Source organism: Aedes albopictus, chromosome 3 (assembly GCF_035046485.1).
Source record: "Aedes albopictus strain Foshan chromosome 3, AalbF5, whole genome shotgun sequence".
NCBI classification, from domain to species: Eukaryota; Metazoa; Arthropoda; class Insecta; order Diptera; family Culicidae; genus Aedes; species Aedes albopictus.
The window spans coordinates 164815265-164826933 of NC_085138.1; the positions used below are offsets into that span (position 1 = coordinate 164815265).

An 11669-nucleotide genomic window follows, 5' to 3' on the forward strand; every position below is an offset into this window, starting at 1 on the left:
TTCTTTGAAGATTAACCAAAAAAAATCTGGTATGTTTACAGAAATCAGATTATCGCAAGGTTTTTAAAATGAGTTTAGCAAGAATTCATCTACTGATGTCGCTTAATATCCTTTCAAAATGCATATTTGTCATTTTTTTAAAATTTCTCCTGTTATTTTTTTTGCAGGAATTCCCACAAGAACGTTCCTTGGCCCTTCTTCAGGAGTTTCTCAAGAAATTTCTCAAAAGATAAATTGGAACTATTCTGTAGGTTTCTTTCGAAATTTCTTCTGGGATTCCGTGAGGGATTCTGTAGGTATTTTTTTTTTTCAAGTATTGCTACATAAGAACATACTTGTATTCTTTAATGTATTTCTTCAAACATTTCTCAAGGAATTTCCCAGAAATGGAGTTTTCTCTGAAAATTCACATAAAAATCTTTTCGGAATTTCTTTAGGAATTCCTTTAAACGTTTCTGCAGAAGACACAATTCCAAGAGATTTTTTTTCACAAAGATTCAAAGATTTTTTTCAGTAACTTTAAGAAAGTTCAAGAGTTTACTTCAGTTCAATTCAGAAATTGCTTTAGAGATTTGTTCAAAGTTTTTCCGAGGATTCCTTCAGAAAATCCTCCAGGGATACATCCGAAATTTATCGAAGGATTTCTCGAAGAATTCCAACAGTACTTTTGTCTGCGATTTCTGCAGACATTTGTTTAGAGATTCCTTCAGAATTTCCTCCGAAGATTTTTTTCCAGAAATTCCTCCCGGGGTTTCTGAAGCATGTTCTCCTTGGAATTACTTACATAATTCCTACATAGGTCTCTAATGATTATTTAAAAGTATATAAGGTGTAACTTAACGGGCTCTTCAAGGTATTTTCCTAGGTATTATCTTAGTCATTTATCCAGGAATTGCTCATAATTTTAGAAATTGCTGCATGAATTTTTATTCAGGAATTCCTTCAAAAAAATTTTCAAGTTTCTTCATCTCCAGGAGTTTTTAAAGGGATTTTTCGAAACAATTCTCCTGGTATTGCTTATATATTCCTTCAGAGACTCATTAAAGAATCTTCAGAAAAACTTCTGAAGAAATCCACAAAATTCTGAAGAAAGCGATGGAGATGAAAATATCTTCTCAAAGGAATTTCAGAAGGAATCCCTGTAGGATTTTCTGAAAGAAACCTTGTATAGGTAAATTTTCTCCCTGACTCTTTGACTCCACATTCAGTTCAAGTACATTTGTCTGAATCTCTGGAGGAATATCCGAAGAAATCCCCAAGTAATTCATGAAGGAATCCCATGATAATTTTTAAAGAAATTACTGGAGACACTTGTTGGTAAATCCTTAGAGGTATTCCTAAAAAAATGGAAATTTCTAGGAAAATTCCTGGAAAGAACCAGTAATCATTTTTTTTTTGAGGATTTCCTAAAAATATTCTTAAAGAAAACTTTGGACGAATTTCTTGAAAACAAACCCCCGAATACCTGAAAAAACGCATAGATAAGCGTCTGCAAAGATACCCAGATAAAACTCGTGAGATATTTTTAAAGAAATGTCTGTACAAATTCCTAGGAAAAATTGTAGAATCAATTTTTTAAAGAATCCTTGGAGAAATCATAGAAGTCACTCTTAGAAGATATTCCGGATAAATATCTAGAGTCCTGAACAGTGTTGGTAAGAACTCAATTTTTCAAATCTCATGGTTGATTTGTTTGACGCACGATTCTTGACTCGCCAAACCCACCGCTGGAAAAATCATGCATGAGTTTACTCGTGATTTCACTCATTGCTTAATTTCTTCGTGTTCTTATTATTTACATCGAAGTTTTTAGGATTATATGATAGAAAAGCAAATCTAACGTACAATAACATTGAATGCCGTTTACATTAGGCTGCGGCTTATTTTTCAAAAGGTGTTGAAACCTGGAATTCGTAAGCTCTTTTCGATTCAAATGACACAAAAAGAGAATCCTCTGAGTTTAGGCCAAACATATTGAGATTTAGATGTCGCACAATCGCTTCAAAGTTGAATATCAACAAAAGCAAGCTAAAGTTATAAGACTCTAAAATTAAAAAAAATGTAAAAAGAAGAAAAAAATAAATTAAATCTTCAAAAACTCATATTTTGCGTGACTTTGGAAAAAAAATGATGTTCTACGAGTTTATTCGAAATTCAATTTGTGAGAAATTCATTAAAAAAAATTGAAAATCGGTTGAAAATTGAGAAAGTTATGGTACTCGAAGTGAAAACACCTTTTTATTACTCGAAAATTCAACTTTGAAGCGATTGCACGACCTAAAAATCTCAATATTTTTGGCTTAAACTCAGAGGTTTCTCTTTTTGTGTCATTTGAATCGAAAAGAGCTTACGAATTCCAGGTTTCAACAACTTTTGAAAAATAAGCCGCAGCCAAGTTTACATTAATTTGGATTCGTTTTACAAGCGAACGAGATTTCGGCGCTTGACTCGTGAGAGCGAGATTATGCCTGAAAATCTCGCGCGTGAGAAAATGATTCAGAATCGCGCGCGAGTTCGCTCACGCAGGAGCGGTTCATGAGTGTGCTTTGAGTGTGATTTTTTCAACACTGGTCCTGAAGAAGTCTCTTTAAGAACTCTTGTAGAAATTTCTGGAGGAATTCCTTCCTGAATTACTAAAAGTAATAACGCAAGATTCTCGCAATTCATAACGAACTTCTGAAGAAATATCTGGAAAATATTCTGAAAAAAAAACAATGGAAGAGTTTGTTAAAGAATCTTTGAGAGGATTTCTAAAGAAATCCCTGTAGGAAAGTCTGAAGGAATCCCTGGAGAAATTTGCAATAAATTAGTTTAATGAATGCCCGAAGAATTGAATTCCTGGTGGAGTTTCAGTAGGAACCGATAGAAATCAACAAAAAAATATCTTGGAGAGGGAATATCAGAAGAATGAAACCCTGGAGAAATTTATTTAAGTCAGGGAGTCGCGGTTAGAAACTTGGTAGATTTTTGGATCGAATTCCTGTAGTAATTTCTGAAGGAGTCCATGGATTAATATTGGAAGAAATCCATAGAAGATCCTTGGACAAATTTATGGAAGAATCTCATACGGAATATTTGAAGGAATCTCCAGGTAACTTGATGATTTTGTGGCTATATCGGTCTCTTTCTACTCATAGTATAAGGGAGTAGAGATCAAAGTGGATAATGAAATGATAGATATGATAGAATTCGCTAGGTAGCGAACAAGTGTGAAATTTTTATAGAAGGTGAAATTAGGCAAGTAGGCCATGTATTGAACGAATACATCGAATGCGTGAAACTTCTGCCGTGCGACCTGTGCTTTTAAACAGATCGGCTTGGTTGGTAGTTTTCATACCACCTTACCAAGACTGGCTGGCTAGCCAGTCTTGGTAAGGTGGTATGAAAACTACCAACCAAGCCGATCTGTTTAAAAGCACAGGTCGCACGGCAGAAGTTTCACGCATTCGATGTATTCGTTCAATACATGGCCTACTTGCCTAATTTCACCTTCTATAAAAATTTCACACTTGTTCGCTACCTAGCGAATTCTATCATATCTATCATTTCATTATCCACTTTGATCTCTACTCCCTTATACTATGAGTAGAAAGAGACCGATATAGCCACAAAATCATCAAGTTATTAATAGAATACGGTCGATAAATCAGCATATGGAATCTCCAGGGAAAATTCTAAATGTATCTCTGGGATAATATGCGAAGCAATCTTTGTAAGAATGTCTGAAGGAGTCTTTGAAAGGTTTTCTGAACAAATCCTTGGAGAAGTTTGTGGAACTTTTCACATTTGTATTATTTGATTTGACAAATTCTAGGTCAGATTTCAGGCAATATTTTTGGTGGATTCCTGGATAGATCTTTTACTGACCTTCTTTAAGAGGCTCTCCAGGAAATCTCTCGATACATGATTCTGCATGAGCATGAGCATAATTCACGACCCGTTGTTGCTACTCCGTTATTGCAAGAATATCTGTGGTTACACATGGAACCAACAGATACAAACAATATTTAATGTTTAGATTAGCGTGGCCCAAAATTATATGAAAAAAACAAAAATTTCGAAAAATGTCAAGGTGCCCTTTGCCTAGGGTATAACTTTTTCACAACCGTCGGATCTCTTTGCGGTCTTCGAGAAAATTTTTTGGCATATAGTCATCTACAAAAATGCTGAAGGGTTTAATTATTAAACGCTTACAGCACCACCTAGCGGCAAAAATTGAAAACTTAAGGTTTCTGCATACATTTGGCCACGTTTTCCAATACAAACTTCAAGCCTGTTGAGCGCCCCCTTAGGCTTGACCGTTTTTGCTCAAATTTCGAAGGAAGCCTCTGACTGTCCAAAACAACTAATTTAGGAGGTAAGACTTGGTATTTTTCAATTTTTTAATTTTTCATGTTAGTGTCGGCCACCTTAGTACAGATGGTCCCATTCTCGACTGTGAAGGTGAAGGTCTGTAAAATAGGCAAACAATTTTAACAGTAAATGAATCGCACTCGCACTTTGTACATACGTACAAAGATGAATGGATTTGTGGTTTGAGGGATGATGAAACATGATTGGTAGAAGTTCGAACCCATGACTACGTATTTTTTACACCGGTTCTTTGACCAACACAGATCAGGTAATGGTTCTGCATTTTATTTTCAAAAGTTTACCATTTTGAAAATTTACGATTTTTAGTTCACCTTGGGACTAAAGCTCTTCTTCCCTTCCGAATGAAGAACTCAAATTTTGAGAATTTGTAGGGAGTGCTATTCGATCTTAGGCTCTTGACGTGGTAGTAACGTGTCATCATACCAGCTCTGCTGCATACAAAATTTCCCATTTTTGATAAAAACACAAAAGAGAAGGTTTTCGTATTTTTTATTTCTAATTCTGAGTTTTTACAATATTTTTGTATTTTTCTCATGCTCGAAAGGTTTATTGATTTTAAAATATTCTCTTATATTGAGTGTTGACCCTTTTAGTGATATTTTATGTAAAAAATCATATTACTACTGGTTATTATTACTGGTCCCCATGATACCGTCATTTTTGTGGTTTTATTTGAAATCTATTTTTGAATCTATTGTTTACCCTACCTATATAAAGGGAAATCCAAGTATGAACATGCTTGATCATTCAACAAATGCAATCATAATTTTTATCCTGAACCCAAGCTTGAACCTTTTCAATATGCATTTGTACTTGCAAGGAATGGGGTTGCCAGCTATTTCATTTTTCTTGATCACTCTGCTAAACAAACACAACACAAGCAAGAGAAGGTTGAAGAGAGAGGCCAGAGGTCAATAGATAAAGTTTGCATACTTTTTTAATACTGTCCGATTAAATTTATTTGTGTTTGACTTTCAGAAAGTGCAACATCATAGCTCCCGGACAAAATAATTATAAATAAACAAATTCCTTATGAATAATTTACTGCCTATGATCGCATAACTGTCCCATATGAATAGGAAACCCAGCAAATATGGGACTGATATGCGATCATAGGCAGTATACTATGTTCATGATTTAACATAAAATATATCAGGATCGAATACAAACATTAAAAAAAAAAACAAAACAGAGTTTCAATCCTTCGTTTTGAGAAGGATGCCATTGGCACTCTGCTGAACAGATGAAACATTTTGTTATGGGTTTTGTTGAAAAATGATCATAGTCATTTTATTAATCTTAAACTGTTTCTACAGCCAATATCTCCCATTGAGAGGTTCATAGAAAAATTTAAAGGGAATTTTTATGAAAAAATGGGGAGTTCGTGGGAATTAGAATTAGCCTAAGTTAAAATTCAAAAATAAAGAAAAAGAACTTGGAGGATTTTTTGAATATTTTTTAAGAAAATCTAAATTACCTACAAAAATGGATCAACTAAGCATATTTTTTATTTTAGGTTTTTTTTTCGTCATTAGGGTCATAGGGGGTTAAGTTTAAGACCAGGATGGTCCAAAGAATCAAAGTTTTCCAAAACTAAAAATAAAAAAAAAACTTGAATCAGCTAGCCGATTTTATTTTTTTGTTTAGTTGAAAGATATTGAATTATTTTTAGGAAAAATACTGTGAAAGGGACAGGACATTTTTTCACGTGTTCATGGACTCGTGACCAAAGGAGTATCTTGTTTCTATATTTTTATCAGAAAGTACAGAGAATATTGCATAACAAATTCAAAATGTATGTGTTTTTTTGTGGAGTTCGTGGCCGTGGGTTCGATTTTCGCTCCAGTCGATCAAAACTTTTCGTCAAACGAAAAAAACATCACTGAGTCACTAGGTGTACTGTGTGTTGTCCGTTGTCTAGTGTAAGTAATGCGTTCCGTCTGTGCAGTCACTAGCTAAAGACGGTGTAAATTGTCTTTAGTTTTTGAGATATTATTTTTTTTGCAAATAAAAGTCATATATTGGAAATACTAGGCATTTTTTTAAAATTTGATTATATTTTGTATTTTGTATGTATTGTTGCAAAACTATGGAAACAAAACACCAGGGACCACTCAAAAATGCAATACAATGCATGAGCATTCACAGTATGAGAAAATTTTAGAGTAGTCAGTATTAAAATATAAGACTTTCTATCGTCAAACAATAATTTCTCAAAAATTAAGAACAAACATCTCTGATGTTACGTTGATTTTCTAAATTTTCTGATGAAGATATAAAAATAGGGAACTTTTTTTTGGTCCCAAGGCCATAAAAACGTGAAAAAAAATCTAATGTGCAAGGAATGTACAAAATGATCAGGACAGGCAACATTTTATGATATTTATGACTCATATAATGATGTTTGGCAAATGCTTGACTTGACTTAACATTGTTGGAACAACTTAACATTGACTTGAATATAGCTATGCTTTGAAATGAAATAACATAACAATCGGCAATAAATTGAACAAAGTTTTGGATTGCATGTTAAAAATAGACTAATTTACTGAAAATACATAAATTAAATTAAATCCCTATAAATTTTTATTCTTATTAACAATTTCAAGTTAGGTCGAACGTTTTTCAAATCTGATTATATAAGTTGTGAATGTTAAAAACTTCATTACATTTGTTTCTTTTTTAATCCGGAGATATAACAGTTCAAAATTGGATATCAGATTATTATGTCTTTCACTAGAATCTTACTTACTTCATGTGGAATAGACCGATCTTTTTCAATTTGGAATATTAATAGACAATTAGTTGATCAACTTACAGTGAAAATTTTTGCATTTTGCGAAAAGTTGTAAATAATTGACGATTTTTTGAGAAGTGAAAATTTTGCCGATTGACAAAATGATATACCCTGTATTTACACATTTTTTGCACGTACTTAACGCAATTTGACTCTCAAGTTTTTTTTTTCTAAAAACTTTAGTCTTGAAAATTCGTAAACAAATGCTCTCGATTTGGAAAAGCTGCCTCTTTTTGCAAGTGAGCAAAGCCAGGATAAATAAGTGCGGCTTAGTTCAATTGTTGGTTCAATGCTTCGTTCGTCAGATTCGTACCCAATGAGAGTATATTACAGGTGGGGAAGAAGATACTTCGTGTGCGTGAGATCCGTGTCTGGTGCAAAACATGTCACTACTACAAGCAAAGCGAGCTCCCATAAGAACGCGTGTCAAATAGTGACGTCACTATTTGTGTTTACATTTTTCTTTCCTTACTAATACATAGCCATCTCTTCTTCTTCCCCACCTGTAATATACTCTCATTGATTCGTACCTCTAAAGTTTATATTGTGCGGCTAGGGTCACCAAGCTCTTAGTCGCATCGTGCTGAGGAGCGCGTGTTCGATTCCCGCCACAGCTGTCATTAAAAAGTTTTCGGCTGTGCCACTGGGCGTTGCATGCTAGTCCGTTGTCTAGTGTCGAGTTTCCTTGAAAGAGCGAAAAGCTCACTGGAAGCATTGAACGTGTCCATGTCTTTTTTTATATGCAAAATTGTAATGGGATTTTTTGATGTTTCACATTAATGCTCCTTGTGCATTAGGGTCATTTTTGACCCAAACCAACATGATGCATTAAAGGTTAAATCTTAAGCATCATCTTTCATTGTATAAAAAAAATACAAACAACAAAGTAGCATGAAACGAGCTCACCAGCTCATGTGCATTCATTCATTGCTTCATCGCTAACCAGAGGATAACTTATTTCTGTTGTTGCTTACTGTGTGCCATAAAGCACACCGGCTGAGAAAAAACTCGCGTTTCTTTCACCCTCTCATGAAAAACGATCCAAGATCTGTCAACGTTGAAGTTCTGCAGAGGATCACACTTAACGTAATCCTTAGGAAGTTCATAACAATTTTACATTCATATAATTTGCATTTTTTTTTTGAGAAATTCATATCTGTCTGCTATTTTTTTTATTCTTCAATCAATTAACCTAATTTACAGCTCTATTGTCCACTGCGGGGGCGATTCCAGTTGGAAGCTGTACTTAGACTTTGTACAGCGCCTAAATGTATTCTTACTATTCTATTCTATTTGTACTATATCGAACTGGTTGCCGTTGCGCTGCTTTCACTTTCTACCCTATCATAGTATAATTATGAGCACGAGGATGTTGATGTGTGGCTGTTGGTTGTCCTGTTTCCAGTCATTATGTCCACATTATGGGTTGCCGTTCGCCGATGTCCAAGTATCCGGATCCATTTGAGCCATGGGCTCAGAAGAGGGCCAGTGTCAGCTGCTCTCAAGGGGAAAGAGCAACTGGCGAAAGTGCCGGGGCTGGGATCGAACCCATGACCATCTGCTTATGATGCAAACGTGTGACCAATTGCGATTTTTTGATGTTTCGTGATGCATTAAAGGTTAAATCTTAAGCATCATCTTTCATTTAATGCCATAGTCAACATTCGTCTATTTAAATTTACAAACAAAAAAGTAACATGAAACGAGCTCACCAGCTCATGTGCATTCATTCATTGCTTCATCGCTAACCGGAAGATAACTAATTTCTATCGTTGCCTACTATGTGGATTGAAGCACACCGACTGAGGAAAAAAACCCTCTCGTGAAAAACAATCGAAGATCTGTCAACAATTCTGCAGAGCATCATACTTAGCGTAATTCTTAGGAAGTTCGTAACAATTTCACAGTAAAGATTGCCAGATTTTTTTGGATAAATTTATACTGGTCTCTTTGACCTTAAAGCACATTATTGTATGAATTGACCATTGCCCCTTTCCACATCGTAGATGGGATAGCGTCAAACTTTTGCACTGGAGTGTATCTAGCAGACTCGCCTACTTACCCTACAGATCAGACCTCTGAATCATAGTCCGCACCCGGTAAGACGACGAGGAGAGGGACCACAATGTAGGTCTTCCACGATTCACCCCCACCATCCCATTCAGTCTAAGGGGTTAATCGGTTTCATGGATGCAGCTCCGTTTGTGGGTATAAGCAGCATTATTGGATAGCGCCCCACTAGTAAACGAACGAATTATGTTGTTCCTGCAGGGTTTTCGCAGCAGCAATTCCCACGACGACAATCCGCCAAGCGTCCCGGCCCGGCTGCCTGGCCAGTCTCAGTAGTGTGCGGTGGTGTAGAGACGATTATTCAATCAGCTGGTATTTTCCTCTGTTTCTTTTCGCAGAAGTTGCAGCCCACCACTAGAGTGAGTGGTCCGATCCGGAGTCCGGATTGTGTGTGTGAGCGAGCGGACTGAAGAAAACCCGTGAGGAATCGCGGCGTGCAAGACGACGACGTGGTCCGCGAGCGAAGAAACACAGTGAAACAACACTAGTTTTATTTTTTCTGTTGCATTTTTTTTTTCGGTGTGAGAATTGAAAGTGGATCAAAAGTAGCTCCCCCGAGTCGGCGGCAATCTAAAGATATAGTGTAAGGCTACAGGCTGTTCCGATGAATTGAATTTCTGTATTAATAGTTATTATAGTGCTTAAGTATTTATCAATAATTGCTGAAGAACTTCACACAAAATCATTTAATAGTTTTCATGTAAATTCTTTTCGAGATTCTGACAAAGATTTCTAGAGGAATTTTCTGAAAAAAATTTAATCATGTTGTAAAAATTACTTTAAATTTTTTCCATGTATCTTTTTTAGAAATTCTCTTCTAGATATTGCTGAAATATACTTTAGTATCCTGAAATGATTCCCTTATCTTTGAGATTTTTCCCACAAAAAAACCGACGATTAGATCGTTTCTCTTAAAAATCTCAATTAATCATTTTTCATGTGAGAAATGTTCCCAAAAGTTTATTATAAGATATTTAATGTAGTAACTAACAAATAATGAGGTTATTTAAAAAATAATAATAAATAAGTAAAATGCTAATGAAAATTTGTAGATTTTATGAAATATTTTTGGAAATTGATATTACAAAAATGGAAATGGAAAAAAATAACTTGAATATACAAAGTAAAAATAACTTCTAAATAATACTACTAAAACAATATTTGCAATTATCGGAACAGTCTGTAGTACAGTGGGTACGGATCGTTGTTGCAGCAGCAGCTGTTGTTACCGGCGGTGTGTGGTGTGGTGAAAGATGGTGGTGCTGTGGTAGTAGCCAAGCTACGTCAAAACCGAAACAGATATATCGACACTGTGCTGCTCCCCCGGAGAGGAATTGTTGATCTCCGGTGACGATCGATCAACGACGACGACGACGAGAAGAAATAGTGAGAGAAGAGGGCACTGCACCGCCTACTCATTGGTGGTGTGTTAAGAGCAGCTACAATAGTGTAATTTTTAGTGGAATTGATGGTTGCCGGGAAATCGATGATCCATACTGCTACCCCGGTCCGGAACTGACGGATATTGAGCGTCTTGGCTAGGCTAGATGCATTGCAGATAGACGGAGAGGAAAACAAGCATCATACGCAGCTAAAGGTAGGTTAACTTTTAATAGATTGTTCATGTTAGTCCCACATCTACATGCTTCTTGTTTGATGGACTGTGCGGTCATCGGAATTGAACCCATAGTTACTTCGGTAAGGGGCAGCATTAATCAGATTATAACGCTCAAGGATTCCTTCGAATGTCAGGAGTTTTTCTAGTCTTTCAACAATTTAAACTACCTACAACATAGGTTCCCAAACTTTCAGGTACGCGACCCCTTTTCACCAGCAGACGTACTTTTTGCGACCCACCATAGAAATTCCCTCATTTGTTGTCTGTTATAGTAAAATATTCGACTGTCCCTCAAGACCCCCTGGATGAAAGCCGGCGACCCCCCTGGGGGGTCGCGACCCACAGTTTGGGAAACCATGACCTACAACATACATTCAGGAACATATAAAATGTCACCTCCCAAGTAACATGAAAAAGAAGAGTTTATTAGAACCATCATAAAACGAAAATAAAAGGTATAAGCTTTTATAGCGGTTCTCAAAACTTCTACAAGACTCATCATCAAAATGTTACTTGTGCCTTAACCACCGACAAACAGACGTCTCACTGTGTTCACTTACCATCATTTCACCTTTTTGATTTTTTTTTTCAATTCCTTCAGATGTAGTTCTTTATCTATCTACATATTCGAGTGGGTCAACATTGTATGGGAAAATTAAAGTTGAATCGCATCAACCCGGAACAAAGCTTTTTCGATGCATATTAGCATCCAAAACAGTAATGCCGTTTTTCTTTATTATCCAGTTCCAACCTGGGTTCGAACTGGATCAGATCACATTTTCAACCCCAACCCGATTTCGGTTTCGCTTG

General features: G+C 35.8%; 1 protein-coding gene across 1 annotated transcript in view; it reads left to right on the forward strand.

Annotated features, from left to right (window-relative positions):
* Nucleotides 1-10696: 10696 nt before the first annotated feature.
* The window catches only part of LOC109422641 (signal peptide peptidase-like 3), a 271923-nt gene continuing 270950 nt past the window's right edge, over nucleotides 10697-11669 (forward strand). Inside the window, exon 1 of the mRNA XM_062859978.1 lies at nucleotides 10697-10838. The gene's annotated coding sequence lies outside the window, so the exon portion shown is untranslated. The remainder of the gene's footprint in view (nucleotides 10839-11669) is intronic.